At 45.5% G+C, this 16,243-nt stretch overlaps 1 protein-coding gene across 4 annotated transcripts in view; it reads left to right on the top strand.

Moving 5' to 3' along the window:
- Positions 1 to 16,243, top strand: part of FEZ1 (fasciculation and elongation protein zeta 1) — a 124,366-nt gene that overhangs the window by 39,278 nt on the left and 68,845 nt on the right. The gene's annotated exons all lie outside the window — the stretch shown is intronic.

Below are 16,243 nucleotides of genomic sequence, written 5' to 3'. Positions count from 1 at the left end.
GGGGGGCGGTGAGCCACCCAGGCAAAAGGGGAGGGATCCCCTCGGCAGCGGAGGCAAAGTGGGGCTGTACCCGCATTGGGCCACTGGGCGTGCACGGGCCGCCCAGGGCAGAGACCGGGTGTGGGCAACATAGGGCGACGGAGCCTGGGAAATCCAGTTGGCCCACAGGCCCATGCACGTCCCGCGCCACATCTGGGACGCCCAGCCTTTCCCGAGCGCTTCCCTGATTCGGTCCTTCCGGATCCGTCATCCTGTTCTTAGCCCTCCCCCATTTACTTGTGCGGAGTAGCATGTCCTTATGAAGCCTGACAACAGGAGAACAATAATACAGAAGTCGCCTTGGTTTATTTGGTTGGAAATTTTCTGTAACCAAAGGTACCAAGCAATGATGGGTTTAAGTCAAGCTTCAAATGATTAATAGCACAAGCCGCCATGCCATTCGTCTGCATTAGGAGTATACTCTTCGGGCAAAGTGATGGTTAAGATAAAAACATAAAAGTAAATAGAAATAAGACTTCATCTCCATCCCCACCAGTCCACTTCTGCCCTAGGGACAGGCACTTTCTTGGCATCAAACCATCAAGTCCTACCTATAACCTCTTTCTCCCTATTCCCAATCTCTTCTATATATCTCACTCCTGTTAACTTAAAACATTCAAACTTGTAAAGAATTTTTGTGAGTTCAGTTAAGCCAAACTGTCAACAGTTTCTGGGAAGGAGAATCTCAACGGATTGAGATAATGCTCCAGAGCAGTCAACAACCTCAGGGACCTCACGAACCACCAGTGGTTTCACGGACCACCGCTTGGCGACCGCTCCTCCAGAGAATGGCAGTTTTTCACCTATTTTTATCTATGCTAAAAATAGATGCAAACAGACAGGCTCAGTTAAGGTAAAGGTTGACCTTGTCAGTGAAGATACCGGCCTCGGTGTAACTATCCACCATAACTGCTTTTAGTTAAAGTTTAATTTCAGACCATCCTTTGTGGTTCCTTTGAGTTTGTGAGACTGCCATGCAGGCCTTCCCTGAGCTTGTCAGGTTAGCATGTGGCACCTTTGGTCCACAGATGGAATACACCAAATGCAGGATCTTGGATATGTTTTCTATCAGCTGAGAATTGTCAGAATGATTAAAACAGCACATTCCTTTAAATTCCTCACAGCCATGGCTACGCCACAAACAGCAAACAATCTATTGCTGCCCGATTTTCTAGAACTGCCTCCCTGACCTGGCTCAGCTCTTGTTTTATCCCATGTATAGCCCCGGAGGTGGCATTCAGGGCTTTTACCATGCTACAAGCCCGCTGGGTCACTTCTACTTTAAGGGAGCCTACCAGTACCAGCATAACAAAAACGGATAAAATACATTCAGCAGGGCTCCACAGGTGGAGATGCCATAGCAGCCCAGTGCAATGGCCGTGAGCAGGTCTTTTTTGGTTCCGACTCTGTGATATTTCTGGGGCTCAAAGATGGGTCAGTCATCCTAAGCAACCTTCATTCCTTACCTGGAAAGACTTCCATGAAACACCTCCCCCCGCCACCGTGCTGTTGGCAGGGATATATGAATAAAGTTATCCCACGTATCAGAAACCAACCACCTGGCAGCGTAATCTGTCCATTACTATAAGGGAGGGTGAAATTATTAGAACAATTCATATTGTAGTTACTAGCTACTTAAAGACACTAACTAGAACACCTGGTGAAAGTCAGACATTCACCACCGAGAGCTACTGTGCTAACCTTTAGAGGAAACATCCCTGCATCCTTTTCCCAGACTGCGGATCCCAACATATAAAGGTCCCTGTGTATGACTTTCCAAAATGAATGGAATAATTCTATATATTATAAATTGGTGTCTCAACTCCTACTCAGCAAAATGTAAAGGTCAATTCTACACAGGTTCCTCCACTTCCAAGCTTCAGAGCAGTTGGAGTGGTGAGAAGCACGTCTCAGGGTCCGGTCCCATCCATTTCTCCTCCAGTTGGATCATCGTCCTTGCTCTGCTTATATCTAACTTGCTACCACACCTCCCTCAAGTATCTTGGCTCTGGATTATTTGAGAAAAGGGGCACAGGGTCTCTTCTGTAGCTGCTTCAGTCTGAGGGACAAAATTTTCCTTCAGAGCCAAGAGATCCTTGCTCTCTGTCAGAGAAACGATGAGGCGTGGGCACAGAAAGAGTTGGCAATGGTGCCTCAAGGTGGAAATTCCCTAGGTGAGAGTAGGGCTTATAACCTGGTGGACACAAACTCTGTTTTAAATTTAGTATTATTGGGTAAAAGTTAGAACACCAAGAATTAGAACAAATGGTCTGGTGAAAGGAAAACATTTCATTTCTAATAATTTCCTATTGAAACATAATTTTTCTCCCTAAAGTCACTCTCATTTTTATTAAAGACAATTTGGCCTGATTGCATGAACACAATAAGAATAACAGTTGATCATATAGGCTATTTTTTTTTTAATATGCTTTGCTGGAATCTCATGATCAAGCTTTAATTAGCCCCGCAGGGCAAAGAAGCTGAGCCACCTAGCTGCCATCAAGTTTGCCTGCAATACCTGTAGACAGGTGAATTCCTCAAGTTGAAGTCCCCAATGATGTCTTGAGGTTCTTTCCTTGTTACCTCTCAGGAAAGTAACCTTCATTCCTTACCTAGAAAAACTTCCTTGAATCATGTGACCAAGCAAGGTGCCAGGCTATTTCTCCAAGGTGCTCATATTGGCTCCAAAGTCAGCTTTCATTCCTTAAAGCTTTCTGGTGACATCCAGAGCCTGGGCATGCCTTTCTCAGACATGACATTCCAGTCAGAGTCTTGGTTAATATAGCCACAATTGAAAACAGATCTTATTGAATTCATGCAAAGAAACGTATTACCATGACTCACTAATTAAGAATTGCCAAATTCTGGGGGGATAAGATAGGGAGAAAAATACATAATTTACCAAATTGCTTTAAGAAAAGAAAGCTTTCTTATATCTGAAAATGCAAAAGGTTAAGAATCAGCAATACTTCTAATAAAAGTTATAAAAACTATATAATTATTTTCAGTCCTATAATCGATTTTCCTGCTAGTACTTCTATAAATCCAAATACTCTATAGAGCAATGCAAATGACATGAAATCTTATCCTTTCTTAAGCAGAAAATTTTCCTTCATGAGAGAAAGCAAATACTTGAGGCATTCCAGAGCCACTTGGAATGATCTAAAGCCAATTTTAGGTCAATAAAAATTTCTTAAAATTCAAACCCTGGAAAGATTGTCAAACTTATTTTACCAAAAGATATTAAACATAAACATAGGCTAGCAACATTCAGTTCCCATGATTAAGAAAATGGCTTTTTTTTTAAATAATCAAGTGCCTGATTAATATCTATATATATAAAACCCTAATATGCAAATAGACTGAATGGCAGACAACCGAACAACTGGTCACTATGACGTGTGCTGACCACAAGGGGGCATGCATGGAACATGGCAGGCATTGGCAGCATGCAGCAGAGTGCAGAACATGGTGGGCATTGGCCACGGCGGGATGGTGGAGCAGGTGAGTGGGGACATCAGACCAAGGCGGGGCACTGGTCACTGTCATTGGGGCGAGCCTCTGGTGGTTACTGAAAATTCTTTGTTCCCGCATGCCACAGTCCCACAGGACGCTTGCACCCGCTGCTGGCACCAGAACTGCCTCTTGCACCCACTGCCAGCCCCAATTGCCCCTGAGGGCTTCTCCACCTCCTCCTGCTCCTGAGGGGTGATCAGGGCAGCAGCCGCTGCTCACACCCACTGACAGTGCTGGCCCCGCTTGCACCCACTGGTGGTGCCAGCCCTAATCGCTCTGGGCCATCAGCGGGTGTGAATGGGGCTGCTGGCAGACAGGGGACCAGGGGCCATGGTGGGAGGGGCCAGGCAGGGGCTCGGAGGATGGGCCAAGACCCGCCCCTGTGCCCACCACAGCCTCGGGGCCCACAGTTCCTTTCAAGGTGCACGAATTCGTGCACTGGGCCCCTAGTAACATATAACCATTTCAATAACTTATAGAACTTTTGCTTCCTGGGCAAAAACAGGAAAGACCTTTTCCCTTTTAATAGACTAGAAAAGGACTAACCAAAATGAGGTTTATTCTCTAACTTCATTTGTCCTTGGGTGTAGTCAACAAATGACACTAGTTGGATTTCTGCTATCTGTCTCCCTGAGTAGGTTGATATAAGCTATTTACCCTCTGGTTAAAGAGGCAAAATGCAAATCATTTACTCTTAAGTGTCCTTGGTTTAGGGAAGATAGGATTTACTAGATGGCTCCAAATTGCTGTGTAATGTGAAAGTATTATTTTATTTTTCCTTACAAAAATGGGAGTGGCCCCCACTGCTATTTCTGTGGCCTGCTGGAGGGCACTTCTACTAGGAAAAGAACTTGGGGGTTCAGAAGGTTTTAGTTCCTGTATTTTTCTTTCTGGGTAGACTCTAACAACATGAAATCTTGCATATAAGAAGAGTTCTTAAAAAACAGAAACAAACAAACAAAAACTCCTACAGTAAATAAATGAGTACTCTCAAAAGGATGGACTGGGACATTAGCCTTAGAATCTTATCTCACACTAACCCAGCACAGCAAATGGGTTCTGAATAGCACAAAGCCCAAACAGCAGAGACAGAGGATTCCCTATGTTCATAAGACAGTGAAGAGCAAACTGAGTCCTCCAAAGATAAGAAAGCAATCAAAGAACATCAGTAACCAAGTTACATTACAGACAGACAAGAACTTTCACTAGCTAAGAGTTTCCAGCGGTTGATGCCTTTAGAGGGAGAACAGGAAAGGTCACCAAGATTAAGAATTCTTGGCAGCAGTGCCCTGATAGGTTTGGCTCAGTGGACAGAGCGTTGGCCTGCGGACTCAAAGGGTCCCAGGTTCGATTCCGGTCAGAGGCATGTACCTTAGTTGCGGGCACATCCCCGGTGGGGAGTGTGCAGGAGGCAGCTGATTGATGTTTCTCTCTCATCGATGTTTCTAACTCTCTATCCCTCTCCCTTCCTCTCTGTAAAAAGTCAATAAAATATATTAAAAATTAAAAAAAAAAAGAATTCTTGGCAGCTGCTGGGAAATTCCCAAAATCACTGACACAGGTTCAGCCTGCCACAAGTAGTTGGGGCCCCTAGCAAAGTGGAATATGCCCCATCTTTAAACAAGTTACACCAAACAATAAAAAGACACAAAACAACCAACAGAGACGCTATCTATACTAATAAAAGGGTAATATGCTAATTAGACCAGGAGACCTTCCGGGAGACCTTCCAGACGTCCTTCTGGACAAAGCCATGGTGGTGGGGCCGAGGCAGGAGGTGGTTAGGGGCGTTCAGGCCAAGAGGGGAGGGCAGTTGGGGGCGATCAGGCTGGCGAGGGCGGGGGAAGAAGTTGGGGATGAGCAGACTGGCAGTAGGGGCCAGTTGGGGGTGATCAGGCCAGCGGGGGGGAGGGGGTGGGGGGGGTGTTGGGGGCGAGCAGGCTGGCGGGGGTGGGAGGCAGTTGGGGGCGAGCAGGCTCATGGGGTGGGGGGGAAGTTGGGGGCGAGAAAGCCAGTGGAGGTGGAGGAGAGTTGGGGGCGAGCAGGCCGGCAGGCAGAGTGGTTAGGTGCAATCAGGCAGGCAGGCAGGTGAGCGGTTAGGAGCCAGTGGTCCCGGATTGTGAGAAGGATGTCTGATTACCGGTTTAGGCCCCATCCCACAGGCCTAAACCGGCAGTTGGACATCCCCTGAGGAGTCCCAGATTGGAGAGGGTGCAGGCCGGGCTGAGGAACACCCCTCCACCCCGCCAACACACACGAATTTCATGCACCGGGCCACTAGTCTACAATAATAAAAGCGTAATTTGCTAATTAGACCAGACATCCTTCCGGAAGACCTTACAGGCAAAGCCAGGGGCTGCGAGGGAAGCCCAGGTCCTGGGTGCCAGAGGGAAGCCGGTGCTGGCAGCCAGAGGAAGGAAGGCCTACTCTTGCACGAATTTCATGCATCGTGCCTCTAGTGTACAATATTTATAGGCATGCACAACCCACAGACAAGAGCTTCACACCATGCTCCTTGTCTGTCCAGCCACAGAAACCTCAGAATGCCCTGTTTAAAACCAACCAAAGCAGAGCAGTGTCTCTCGTCCCAGAGTGGATCAGACTAAGGACTTGGAGACCAAGCAGTCCTTGCCAGGAGGTCCCCTGCCAGCCGGGGCTGATCAGGCTCACCCAGAGGACAGGCAGTAAAATGCCTCCCATGCCACACACACTACTGCCATACACAGAACATGCTACCTTTCAAGGAAGCCCAGACAGGAGGCAGCAAGTACTTCTCGTGCCATACAAACACGCTTGATTCCTCCCCTACAAAACCGCTTGAATCAACTTAGGTCTCAGGTGACACGTTGAGAATTGCTGAGGCTACAGCTGGAACTCAAAACAGGAAAATGCCTGGCAGCCCTGCAAATAAAGAGTCCAGACCTCCACCAGTCCAGGAACCCCCAGTCCAGGCAGCAAGCGGGATCCCCGGTACTCACCCCAGAGGAGTCTCTTGCTTACGTCCTTTCGTGGTCGCCAGAATATGAACTGGACAACCAGTGGGTCCGCGCTGCCTGTCACTACTTGAGTTAAGCGGAGACGGTTGAATCAGATGAGCCTTTACTCCAATACTGCTGGCAGTGTGGGAGAGCAGCACATCACCCACAAAAGTCTGCTCTGCATCATCCCATAAACCAGCTGCTTACATAGGGTAAGACAAGGATTATAAGAATTAGTAGGGATTACAGGCATGGGGAAGTAGGCAGTGCAGGCTAGGGTGGGACTCCATTGTTCAGGCTACAAGGTTGTTAATCTTTTCATGATAATAGGCAATTCTTGAACGTGAATGGACCAAACTCCAAGGCTGACTCCCAGGTCCTGGGGGCAGACAACTCCCAGCCAAGTCAAAATTCTTTCTTTCTTTATTTTTTTTATCCTTACCCTGAGGATATTTTTCCTTTGATCTTTAGAGAGAGGGAAAGACAGAGAGAAATATCAATGTAAGAGAAAGACATTGATTGGTTGCCTCCTGCATGCACCTAGACCAGGGCATGGGCCTGGGCCTGGGAGGAGCCTACAACCAAGGTACATGCCCTTGACCAGAATTGAACCTGGGACCCTTTGGTACCAAACTGACTAGGGCAGAATGTCCTTTCTTTAACCAGCACAAGGCAATCGTGACTAATAGATCATGAATAATATTTCCCATAACCATAGCTAGTCCCCAATATTCTATTTTTGCCCCTAACATGTTTATTGTACTTGTAAGTTCATGATATTTTATCACCGTTGGTGTGGATAAGGCCCTACTTGTTTGTTTTTTTCCATTTATACATTCCCCTTTATCACCAATTTTCCATTCCTTTTCTCCGTCCTTTCATACTTAAATGCTTCAATGTGTTTGATATTTTTATTTTATTTGGATATGTTCTTGTAAAATGTGATTTGTTTATAATGTATAATTTTGGACCTTTCTTATTAGATATATTGAAATATATCATTATACTATTAGTTTTAGGTATACAACATAATGATTCAAAATTTGTACATATTGTGAAATTTGTACATATCACTACAGTTAACATGTATCACCATACATAGTTATAAATTTTCTTCTTGTGATGAGACCTGACAATGAAAATAAACTGAATCTCTGTAAATTTAGGAAACAGTTTTAGCCCTGGCCGGTGTGGCTCAGTTGGTTAAGCATCATCATCTTGTGCACCAAAAGGTCACCTGGGTGCATATGGGAGGCAACGGAGAGATGTTTCTCTCCCACTTTCTCCCTCTCCCTTTATTTCTTTCTAAAATCAATAAAAGCATATTAATAGGAAAATAAAGAAAGTTTCTTTTGGGCTTACTGAGGTCTAGAGCCGAAGGACATAAATAAGAGAATCAATTCATTCACATTCAAACCTCAATTCATAATTTTTTGTGTTCTGTTAGGGGCAAAAATACAATATTGGGGACTAGCTGTTTTTATGGGAAATATTAAGCATGCTCTGTTAACCATGATTGTCTTGTGTTGATTAAAGAAAGGACATTCTGCCCTAGCCGGTTCAGCTCAGTGGATAGAGCGTCAGTCTGCGAACTGAAAGGTCCCAGGTTCGATTCCAGGTCAAGGGCACAAGCCCGGGTTGTGGGCTCGATCCCCAGCCGGGGACTTGCAGGAGGCAGCAGATCCATGATTCTCTCTCATCATGGATGTTTCTATCTCTTTCTCCCTCTTCCTTCCTCTCTGAAATCAATAAAAATATATTAAAAAATATATATGGGTAAGGGAGGGGAGGGGAGGGGAGGGGAGGGGGAGGGGAGGGGAGGGGAGGGGAGGGGGAGGGGAGGGGAGGGGAGGAGAGGGGGAGGGGAGGGGAGGGGAAGGGAGGGGAAGGGAGGGGAGGAGAAGGGAAGGGAGGGGAGGGGAGGGGAGGGAATTCTAACCTGGCTAGGAGTTGTACGCCCCTAGGACCTGGGAGTCAACCTTGGAACTATTCTCACTTAAGAACTGCCGAGAGCAGATTTTTGTGGATGACCTGCTGCTCTTCCATACTGCCGGCAGTATTGGAATAAAAAAAAAAAAAGAACTGCCTATTATGCTGGTTTGGTGGATAGAGCGTCAGCCTGCGGACTGAAAGGTTCCGGGTTCAATTCCAGTCAAGGGCACGTGCCTTGGTTGTGGGCACATCCCCAGTAGGAGGTGTGCAGGAGGGAGCTGATCGATGCCTGTCTCTCATCATGTTTCTAACTTTCTATCCACCTCCTTTCCTCTCTGTAAAAAATCAATAAGATGTGTTTAAAAAACAAAACAAAACAAAACAAAAACCTGCCTATTATCATGGAAAGATTAACAACCTTGTTGCCCAAATGATGGAGTCCCACCCCAGCCTCCTACTTCCCCATGTAATCCTTGTCCGACCCTATATAAGCAGCTGGCTGATGGGGGCTGCAGAGCAGATTTTTGTGGGTGACCCGCTGCTCTCCCACACTGCCGGCAGTATTGGAATAAACACTCATATATGATTCAACCCTGCCTCTGCTTCATTGGCTCAATTAGTGACAGGCAGCCCGGACCCATTTATTGTCCGGTTACACTACTTTCTACTCTATTGCATCTCCCCCTTAATTTCTGAAACACAAATATGATCTCATTTTTTTCATGATTCAAATGTTTTTGGTTTTTGTTTCATGATTCAAATATTTTAATGTAGAAGCCAGAAAATAGCACTCTCTGGCTGAATCCAGCATGCAGAAATGTTTTGTTTGGACTTAAGTTTTTCCAACATTTTAAAAATTAGATTTCACATGAAAATTCTGTTCTGGCCTTTTAAACACCTTGATCATCGTAAAATATTTCATGCATGGCCAAATGACAGTAACCATCTGGAGCTAAATAAAAGCCTCCATAGTCCCCAAAACCCAAACAAAGAAAGACCCCTTGAAGAAGTCATCCTTTTAAGCCAAATATCTTGCTAAGTGATCTCTTATAACTGAGTTTCAACTGCCCCCAAAGTGTTGATCCAGGTAAAACAGATGGTGGTGGCCATGGCACAGATAGCTCCTTGCTCAGCTAAAGATAACCAAGACTATTCTATTATCAAGAACAACTTTAGTCATAGAGTCTAAAGATCTGGACAGATAATGCCTTAGCAACAAAATCTGTAATGGTAATGTCTCCAAGAATTAAAAAGGGGTTTCTGATCATATTCCCATTTGTATCTATTCCTAACCAGGAACATATTATGGTCCTGCCAAAGGAAGTGATGCCTGAATCATGAATGACTCCTGGTAGGTTTTTCTAGAAGTTTTGAGCACCATCAGATGATCAAAGTCATTGTCCAGCTGTGTGCCAGCCATCTAGACATTCATAGGCCCAAGGAGAATAATGATAAACACTGCAGACAAGGATAAGTCCTATCAGAGCACAGTTGCCCATTCAAAGTAGGGGTCAGTTAGGTTTTCTGCTAGCTAGAAATAAAAAAGTTGTTCTAAATTCCAGAGGTTACCCAACTTAGCAATGACCTGGGAGATATGGACGAAGGCATTATCTTTCCAGGGCAATTCCAGAGTAAAGAAAAGAAAGAAGACAAAAAAAGATCTAATGTTTAGATAATGTAGTGTTGCAGAATTTTACCAGGCAACCAGAAAATAGACAAGGAGTACTCAGATTCAGGTGGGGTGGGGTGGGGGGGGGGTGGGGTGGGGGGAAGAAACCTTTATTCAAAGCAGTGCTGCTGGCTTAGGGTATTTGAAGATCCAAAGCCTGAACATCTTATACAATGAGATTACTCCTTATATATATTTCTAAAATCCTTTGTTTCCTAACTTCCGGGCTTTTGCCACCCTACCTAAATTAGAATGGGGAAGTAAGATTACAGCTAAAGGCCTGATGTGGGTGGTGCCAGTAACCTCCCCTCTGGCTAAGCTGTTAAATTCTGGGTTTATGGCCCTTGTAAACTGGGAGTATTTAGGAAAACAGATTATTGCCTAAGGCAAGGGTAGTGACTTAATTATAGGCTAACAAGAATGTGCAGTAGGATACTGGTTACTGGCACAGATTCAGATTGCTAGCCCCCTTTCCACCCACCCGCCAGGCTACCCCCTATATTCTCCTTCAGTAGGAAGTCTTGATTTAGTGTGTTAGGCAAAAGCAGTCTACATCAATGTCAGCTACTTCTCTTCCTAGTCAGTATGATTCCAAGAATTGTGTGTACAGACTATTAATGTTTTCCACTGAAAAATTGATGGGAAAGTCCTATAATGTACAATCAAACCATTTGTTTGGGCAGGACAGTCCAGGAAAAGTAAAGCAATGGTAATGGAGACATTGAAATAGTAGTCTTGTGATTATAAATAGTAAGGGAAGCATTGGGGGAAAGCCCCAAAATTCTAAATTCAGGATCAGTTTGGAAGAACTGACATTTAGCCTTATTCAAATTCCTAAGAGCTTTATTTATTATTTTTTTAAAAAATATATTTTATTGATTTTACAGAGAGGAAGGGAGAGAAAGCTAGAAACATTGATGAGAGATACCAGCTGCCTCCTGCACACCCCCTACCGGGGATGTGCCCACACCCAAGGTACATGCCCTTGACCAGAATCGAACCTGGGACCTTTCAGTCCGCAGGCTGACGCTCTAGCCACTGAGCCAAATTGGTTTTGGCAAATCCCTAGGAGCTTTAATAGGAGAAACTTACAAACATGGGCAGGGCATGTTTGTTCCCAGTGGTGGTTGGGCCTGGAGGAATCCAAACCCCTACCAGGACAGGGTCTCTTTTTTAAGGACGTTCATAGTAAAACCATATGGTGGATGGTCACCTAGACTGACCAGAAAGAACAATGCATTCCTAAATTGACAGGTGAACATCAGGCAGTGAGCACACTGTACACATTCATTAACTTTCTTCCCGGGGGCATGGCGGCCTGCTCTGGTTTTCTGGGTATTCAGGCAAGCCTGAGGCTACAGAGAGTTGAGATTCCAACATTTCCCAGATGCCTTTGTGGCTGGAGTGATATTGCATCCGGTAAAAATAAATAAATAAATAATTAATTAATAAAATAAAATAAAAAATAAAAGAGAAAAAAAAAACAAACCCAAAAAACAAAATATTGCATCTTGGTGCGTTCCTCTACGGACTGAGTGCTCAGACTGAGTATGGGAGTGGAAGGTTTTGGTTTTTAGTACTGTATTTGCCTCATAAGGATAATGCAAATAAAGTGCTTATAATGGTGACTGGAACCTATTAAGTACATAGTAAATGCAAGCTTTTATGACTATCCTTTCCTAACATTTGAAAGCCAAATTTCTTTTGATGTGATAACCAGAGGTACAGCTGAAAAATAAAGTAAACGTCTGGTGAGATCTTTAACAGAGTAAATGTTTACTCTCTCCATTTCACTCAGTTTTGTGTTGCACTGCTAAAAGCCCACAACTAGCCCTAACCAGTTTGGCTCAGTGGATAGAGCATCGGCCTGTGGACTGAAGGGTCATGGGTTCGATTTAGGTCAAGGGCATGTACCTTGGTTGCGGGCACATCCTCACTGGGGGTGTACAGGAGGCAGCTGATCGATGTTTCTCTCTCATCAATGTTTCTAACTCTCCCTCCCTCTCCCTTTCTCTCAGTAAAAAATCAATAAAAATATATTAAAAAAAAAAAAAAAAGCCCACAACTAGACGTGCTTCTCCTTGTTTTACCAGAAACAGAAAAGTTAAAGGGATAATTTTTTAACAAAGATAAAACAGGATTCTCACATAGACTTAAAAAAAAAAAAGAAAAAGAACATGTTAAATTTTTAATTATTAATGAGGGGGGCAGCAAAATGTAATAACCAGTTCAAGGAAGAAGTTAAAGAAACTTCTCCAAAATGTTACTCCAAATTGACATGAGCATAGGAATGTAAAATGAATTTACAGATGAATGGAAATCTGACTTTTCCCAGGATTCAGGGGAGAGGAAAGCCATTGAATTTCCACTTGACAGAATTAATTTGCATTTAATTCTTCTATAGGCAAGAGTTGTTTTGCATTTTCTATTTGTTACTTACTATTTATAAGTAGCTCAAGGGCAATGAAGTAGGTCAGAAGGTACCACCCCAAAATACACAGCTTTGGCATATTGATCACTTTGAGCTGAAGGCAGTGCTACCTAAAAGCAGGTCACAGAATTTCTCATGAGAAAGGTGCTCCCTGGACCAGGAAGGATATTTTCATCACTGGAGACTGGGATTTGAGGCTGAGATGAATCTGTACAAACAGACTTGCTAAAATAACCTTGTTCTTCCATTAGTTTCCCCCCCTATAGTTCCTAGTCACTGTCCCATAATTTACCACCCCTACCTCAAGCTCCTCTGTCTTATCATTCCTCCACAAATTTTTTTTTAATTTCTTTATTAATTAAGGTGTCACATATTTGTCCTCATCCCCCCATTCCCATCCCACACCCCTCCCCACGGATGCCCCAACCCCCTGTTGAACTTAACCATTGGGTAGGCTCATAAGCATGCACACAAGTCCTTTGGTTGATCTCTCCCCCCTCCCCCCCTCCCTCCCCTATCCTCCCTCTGAGGCCCGATAGTCCGATCGATGCCTCCTTGTTTCTGGTTCTGTTCTTGTTCATCAGTCTATGTTGTTCATCATTTCCCCTAGATGAGCGAGATCATGTGTCACTAGAGATATACTTATAAGAACTGAATGTGAGACGAGCAATAATAGTTATGCTGACAGGCAAATGAATCAGTCTGTAGTGAGTTTCTTTCTGGACCAACAGTTCTTTTGAGACCCAATTTCAATGTCCACCAGTTCCTTATGTGTACATGTCAGCACTGACCCCTCAGCTCTGGATGGTGGACAAATGGTGGTAGCGGAGGTCCGACTCCCTCTGGTTTGGTCTCGGCCGGACCCCGGGGCACGGCTTCACCCGGACTCAGGGGCACGTGGCCTCACCCAGACCCAGGGGGCGCGTGGCCTCACCCGGACCCGGGACCCAGCCTCACCCGGATGGATCCAGGGGCACATGGCCTTACCCGGACCCAGGATCCGGCTTCACCCGTACCCAGGGGCGCAAGGCCTCACCCGGACCCAGGGGCACATGGCCTCTCCCAGACCCAGGGGTGCGTGGCCTCACCCGGACCTAGGTGTGCGCGGCCTCACCTGGACCAGGTACCCAGCCTCACCCGGATCCAGGGGCACATGGCCTCTCCCGGACCCAGGATCCGGCTTCACCCGGACCTCCTCCACAAATTTATCATTTATTTGTTTAAAAATAAAAAAGCTCTTGGTCCTGTCTTTTCAGATCTTTATTTTACTTATGAAGACTTACCTGAGCACATAGAAATATTTTAAATTTTTCTGTGCTTTGTCCTATTAATTTGTCTTATGTCAGTTTAATTCTCAGGCCCTGGCACAGAACCTAAGAGGGTAGAAGGAAGTCAATAGCAGAAGTCTAGAAACACATAATCCATAGGGATAGGCTCAAAACAATGGCTGGTTTTCCATTGGAGACACCCAGTAAATCTCTTTTTCTTATGCAAGTGAAGGGATTCAGAACAAGTCTCCCCAGAATGTGCCACTTAGGCATGTGAATTATTTTGAGCTGAAGACAAAGCCCTAAAAGACTTAAAAAGAGCTTTTATTATTAGTGGGGGTGTCCCCACCTATTGGTGGTGGAAGTGGGCTTCTTGGGGTGCCATGGGGAAAAGTATTTCCTAAGGCCCTCACTGTTAGAAATAAGGCAAGCCCCTGGTAGAACACAAAGGATACTTGGGAGCCAGACAGCAAGGCAAATATCTTTACTCCTGCAGGAGGGCACGCAAGCACACAGGGTCTGGCAGTGTGCACACTGAATGGCTGGTCCACTCAGGGTTTTATGTCTGACATATATCATCTGCCCCTCCCTCTTTTTTTTAATATATCTTTATTGATTTCAGAGAGGAAGGGAGAGGGAAAGAGAGATAGAAACATTAAGGATGAAAGGGAATCATTGGTCAGCTGCCTCCTGCATGACCCCCACTGGGGATCGAGCTCACAAACCAGGCATGTGCCCTTGAACAGAATCAACCCTGGGACCCTTCAATCTGCAGGCTTATGCTCTATCCACTGAGTCAAACCAGCTAGGGCTGTCTGTCACTCTTTTTTTTTTTTTTTTTCAATATTGAGGATTTTTATTTGTATACTAACATCTTTTTTTTTTTTTTAAATTTCTTTATTGATTAAGGTGTCACATATTTGTCCTCATCCCCCCATTCCCATCCCACCCCTCTCCCCACGCATGCCCCAATCCCCTGTTGAACTTAACCGTTGGATAGGCTTATATGCATGCATACAGGTCCTTTGGTTGAACTCTCCCCCTCCCCCCCACCCTCCCCCTACCCTCCCCTATCCTCCCTCTGAGGCCCGATAGTCCGATCGATGCCTTCTTGCTTCTGGTTCTGTTCTTGTTCCTCAGTCTATGTTGTTCATCATTTCCTCTAGATGAACGAGATCATATGTCACTAGATATATACTAATAAGAACTGAATGTGAGACGAGCAATAATATTTATGCTGACAGGCAAATGAATCAATCTGTAGCGAGCTTCCCCCTGGACCAACAGTTCTTTTGAGACCCAATTTCGATGTCCAGTAGTTCCTTATGTGTACATGTCAGCACTGACCCCTCAGCTCTGGATGGTGGACAAATGGTGGTAATGGAGGTCCGACTCCCTCTGGTTTGGTCTCGGCCGAACCCAGGGGCACGGCGTCACCTGGACTAAGGGGCACGTGGCCTCACCCATACCCAAGGGGCGCGTGGTCTCACCCGGGCCTGGGACCCAGCCTCACCCGGATGGATCCAGGGGCGCACGGCCTCACCCGGACCCAGGATCTGGCTTCACCCGTACCCAGGGACGCTTGGCCTCTCCCATGTCTGTCACTCGTGATTGGTCAGAACTTAGGCTCACATTCTTGCGTGACTGGCTAATTTAAAGGAGGGTTTGACCTTTGCCATTTAAAAATGGCAGCCCCCAGGGGAGCTGCAAGTCACCCAGCCAAAATGGCAGTTGCCTAAACTCCCTTCTTTGACAGAAAAGATTACTTGTTTATTCTCACGTCACAGGAGACTGAGCTATTGTGGAGAGCTTTATTTCTGTGGCATTAAGCCCCTGAGTTTCCAGGGTCCCATCTCCCTCCATGGGGCCATGGAAAAAGTCCCATTTTGTCTGCAGCAGGGCTAAGATCAACACCCAAAGCTTCCATTCCATAGTGAAGCACAGTTCGGTCCAGCATCTGGCCAAGTTAGCTTGTGTTCCCAGCTGCAGTCCATTGTGTGTGGGGCCACATGGCTATGGAGGTGTAACCGGACAATCAGTGGGTCCATGCTGCCTGTCACTACTTGAGCCAATTAAGCAGAGACAGGGTTGAATCACATATGAGCATTTATTCCGACACTGCCTGCAGCATGGGAGAGCAGCAGGTCACCCACAAAAATCTGCTCTGCAGCCCCCCCATAAGCCAGGTGCTTATACAGGGTAGGACTAGGATTACATGGGGAAATAGGATATTCGGGCTTCGGTGGGACTCCATTGTTTGGGCAACAAGGTTGTTAATCTTTCCATGATAACAGGCAGTTCTTGAATGAGAATGAACCGAATTCCGAGGTCCAAGGTTGACTCCCTGGTCCAAGGCTGACTACCAGGTCCCAGGGGCACACCACTCCCAGCCAGGTCAGAATGTCCTTTC

The sequence above is a fragment of the Eptesicus fuscus genome, chromosome 23 (assembly GCF_027574615.1).
Source record: "Eptesicus fuscus isolate TK198812 chromosome 23, DD_ASM_mEF_20220401, whole genome shotgun sequence".
Lineage (NCBI taxonomy): Eukaryota > Metazoa > Chordata > Mammalia > Chiroptera > Vespertilionidae > Eptesicus > Eptesicus fuscus.
The sequence above is the reverse complement of the archived record's forward strand: the minus strand, read 5'-3'. Positions and strand labels throughout refer to the sequence as shown.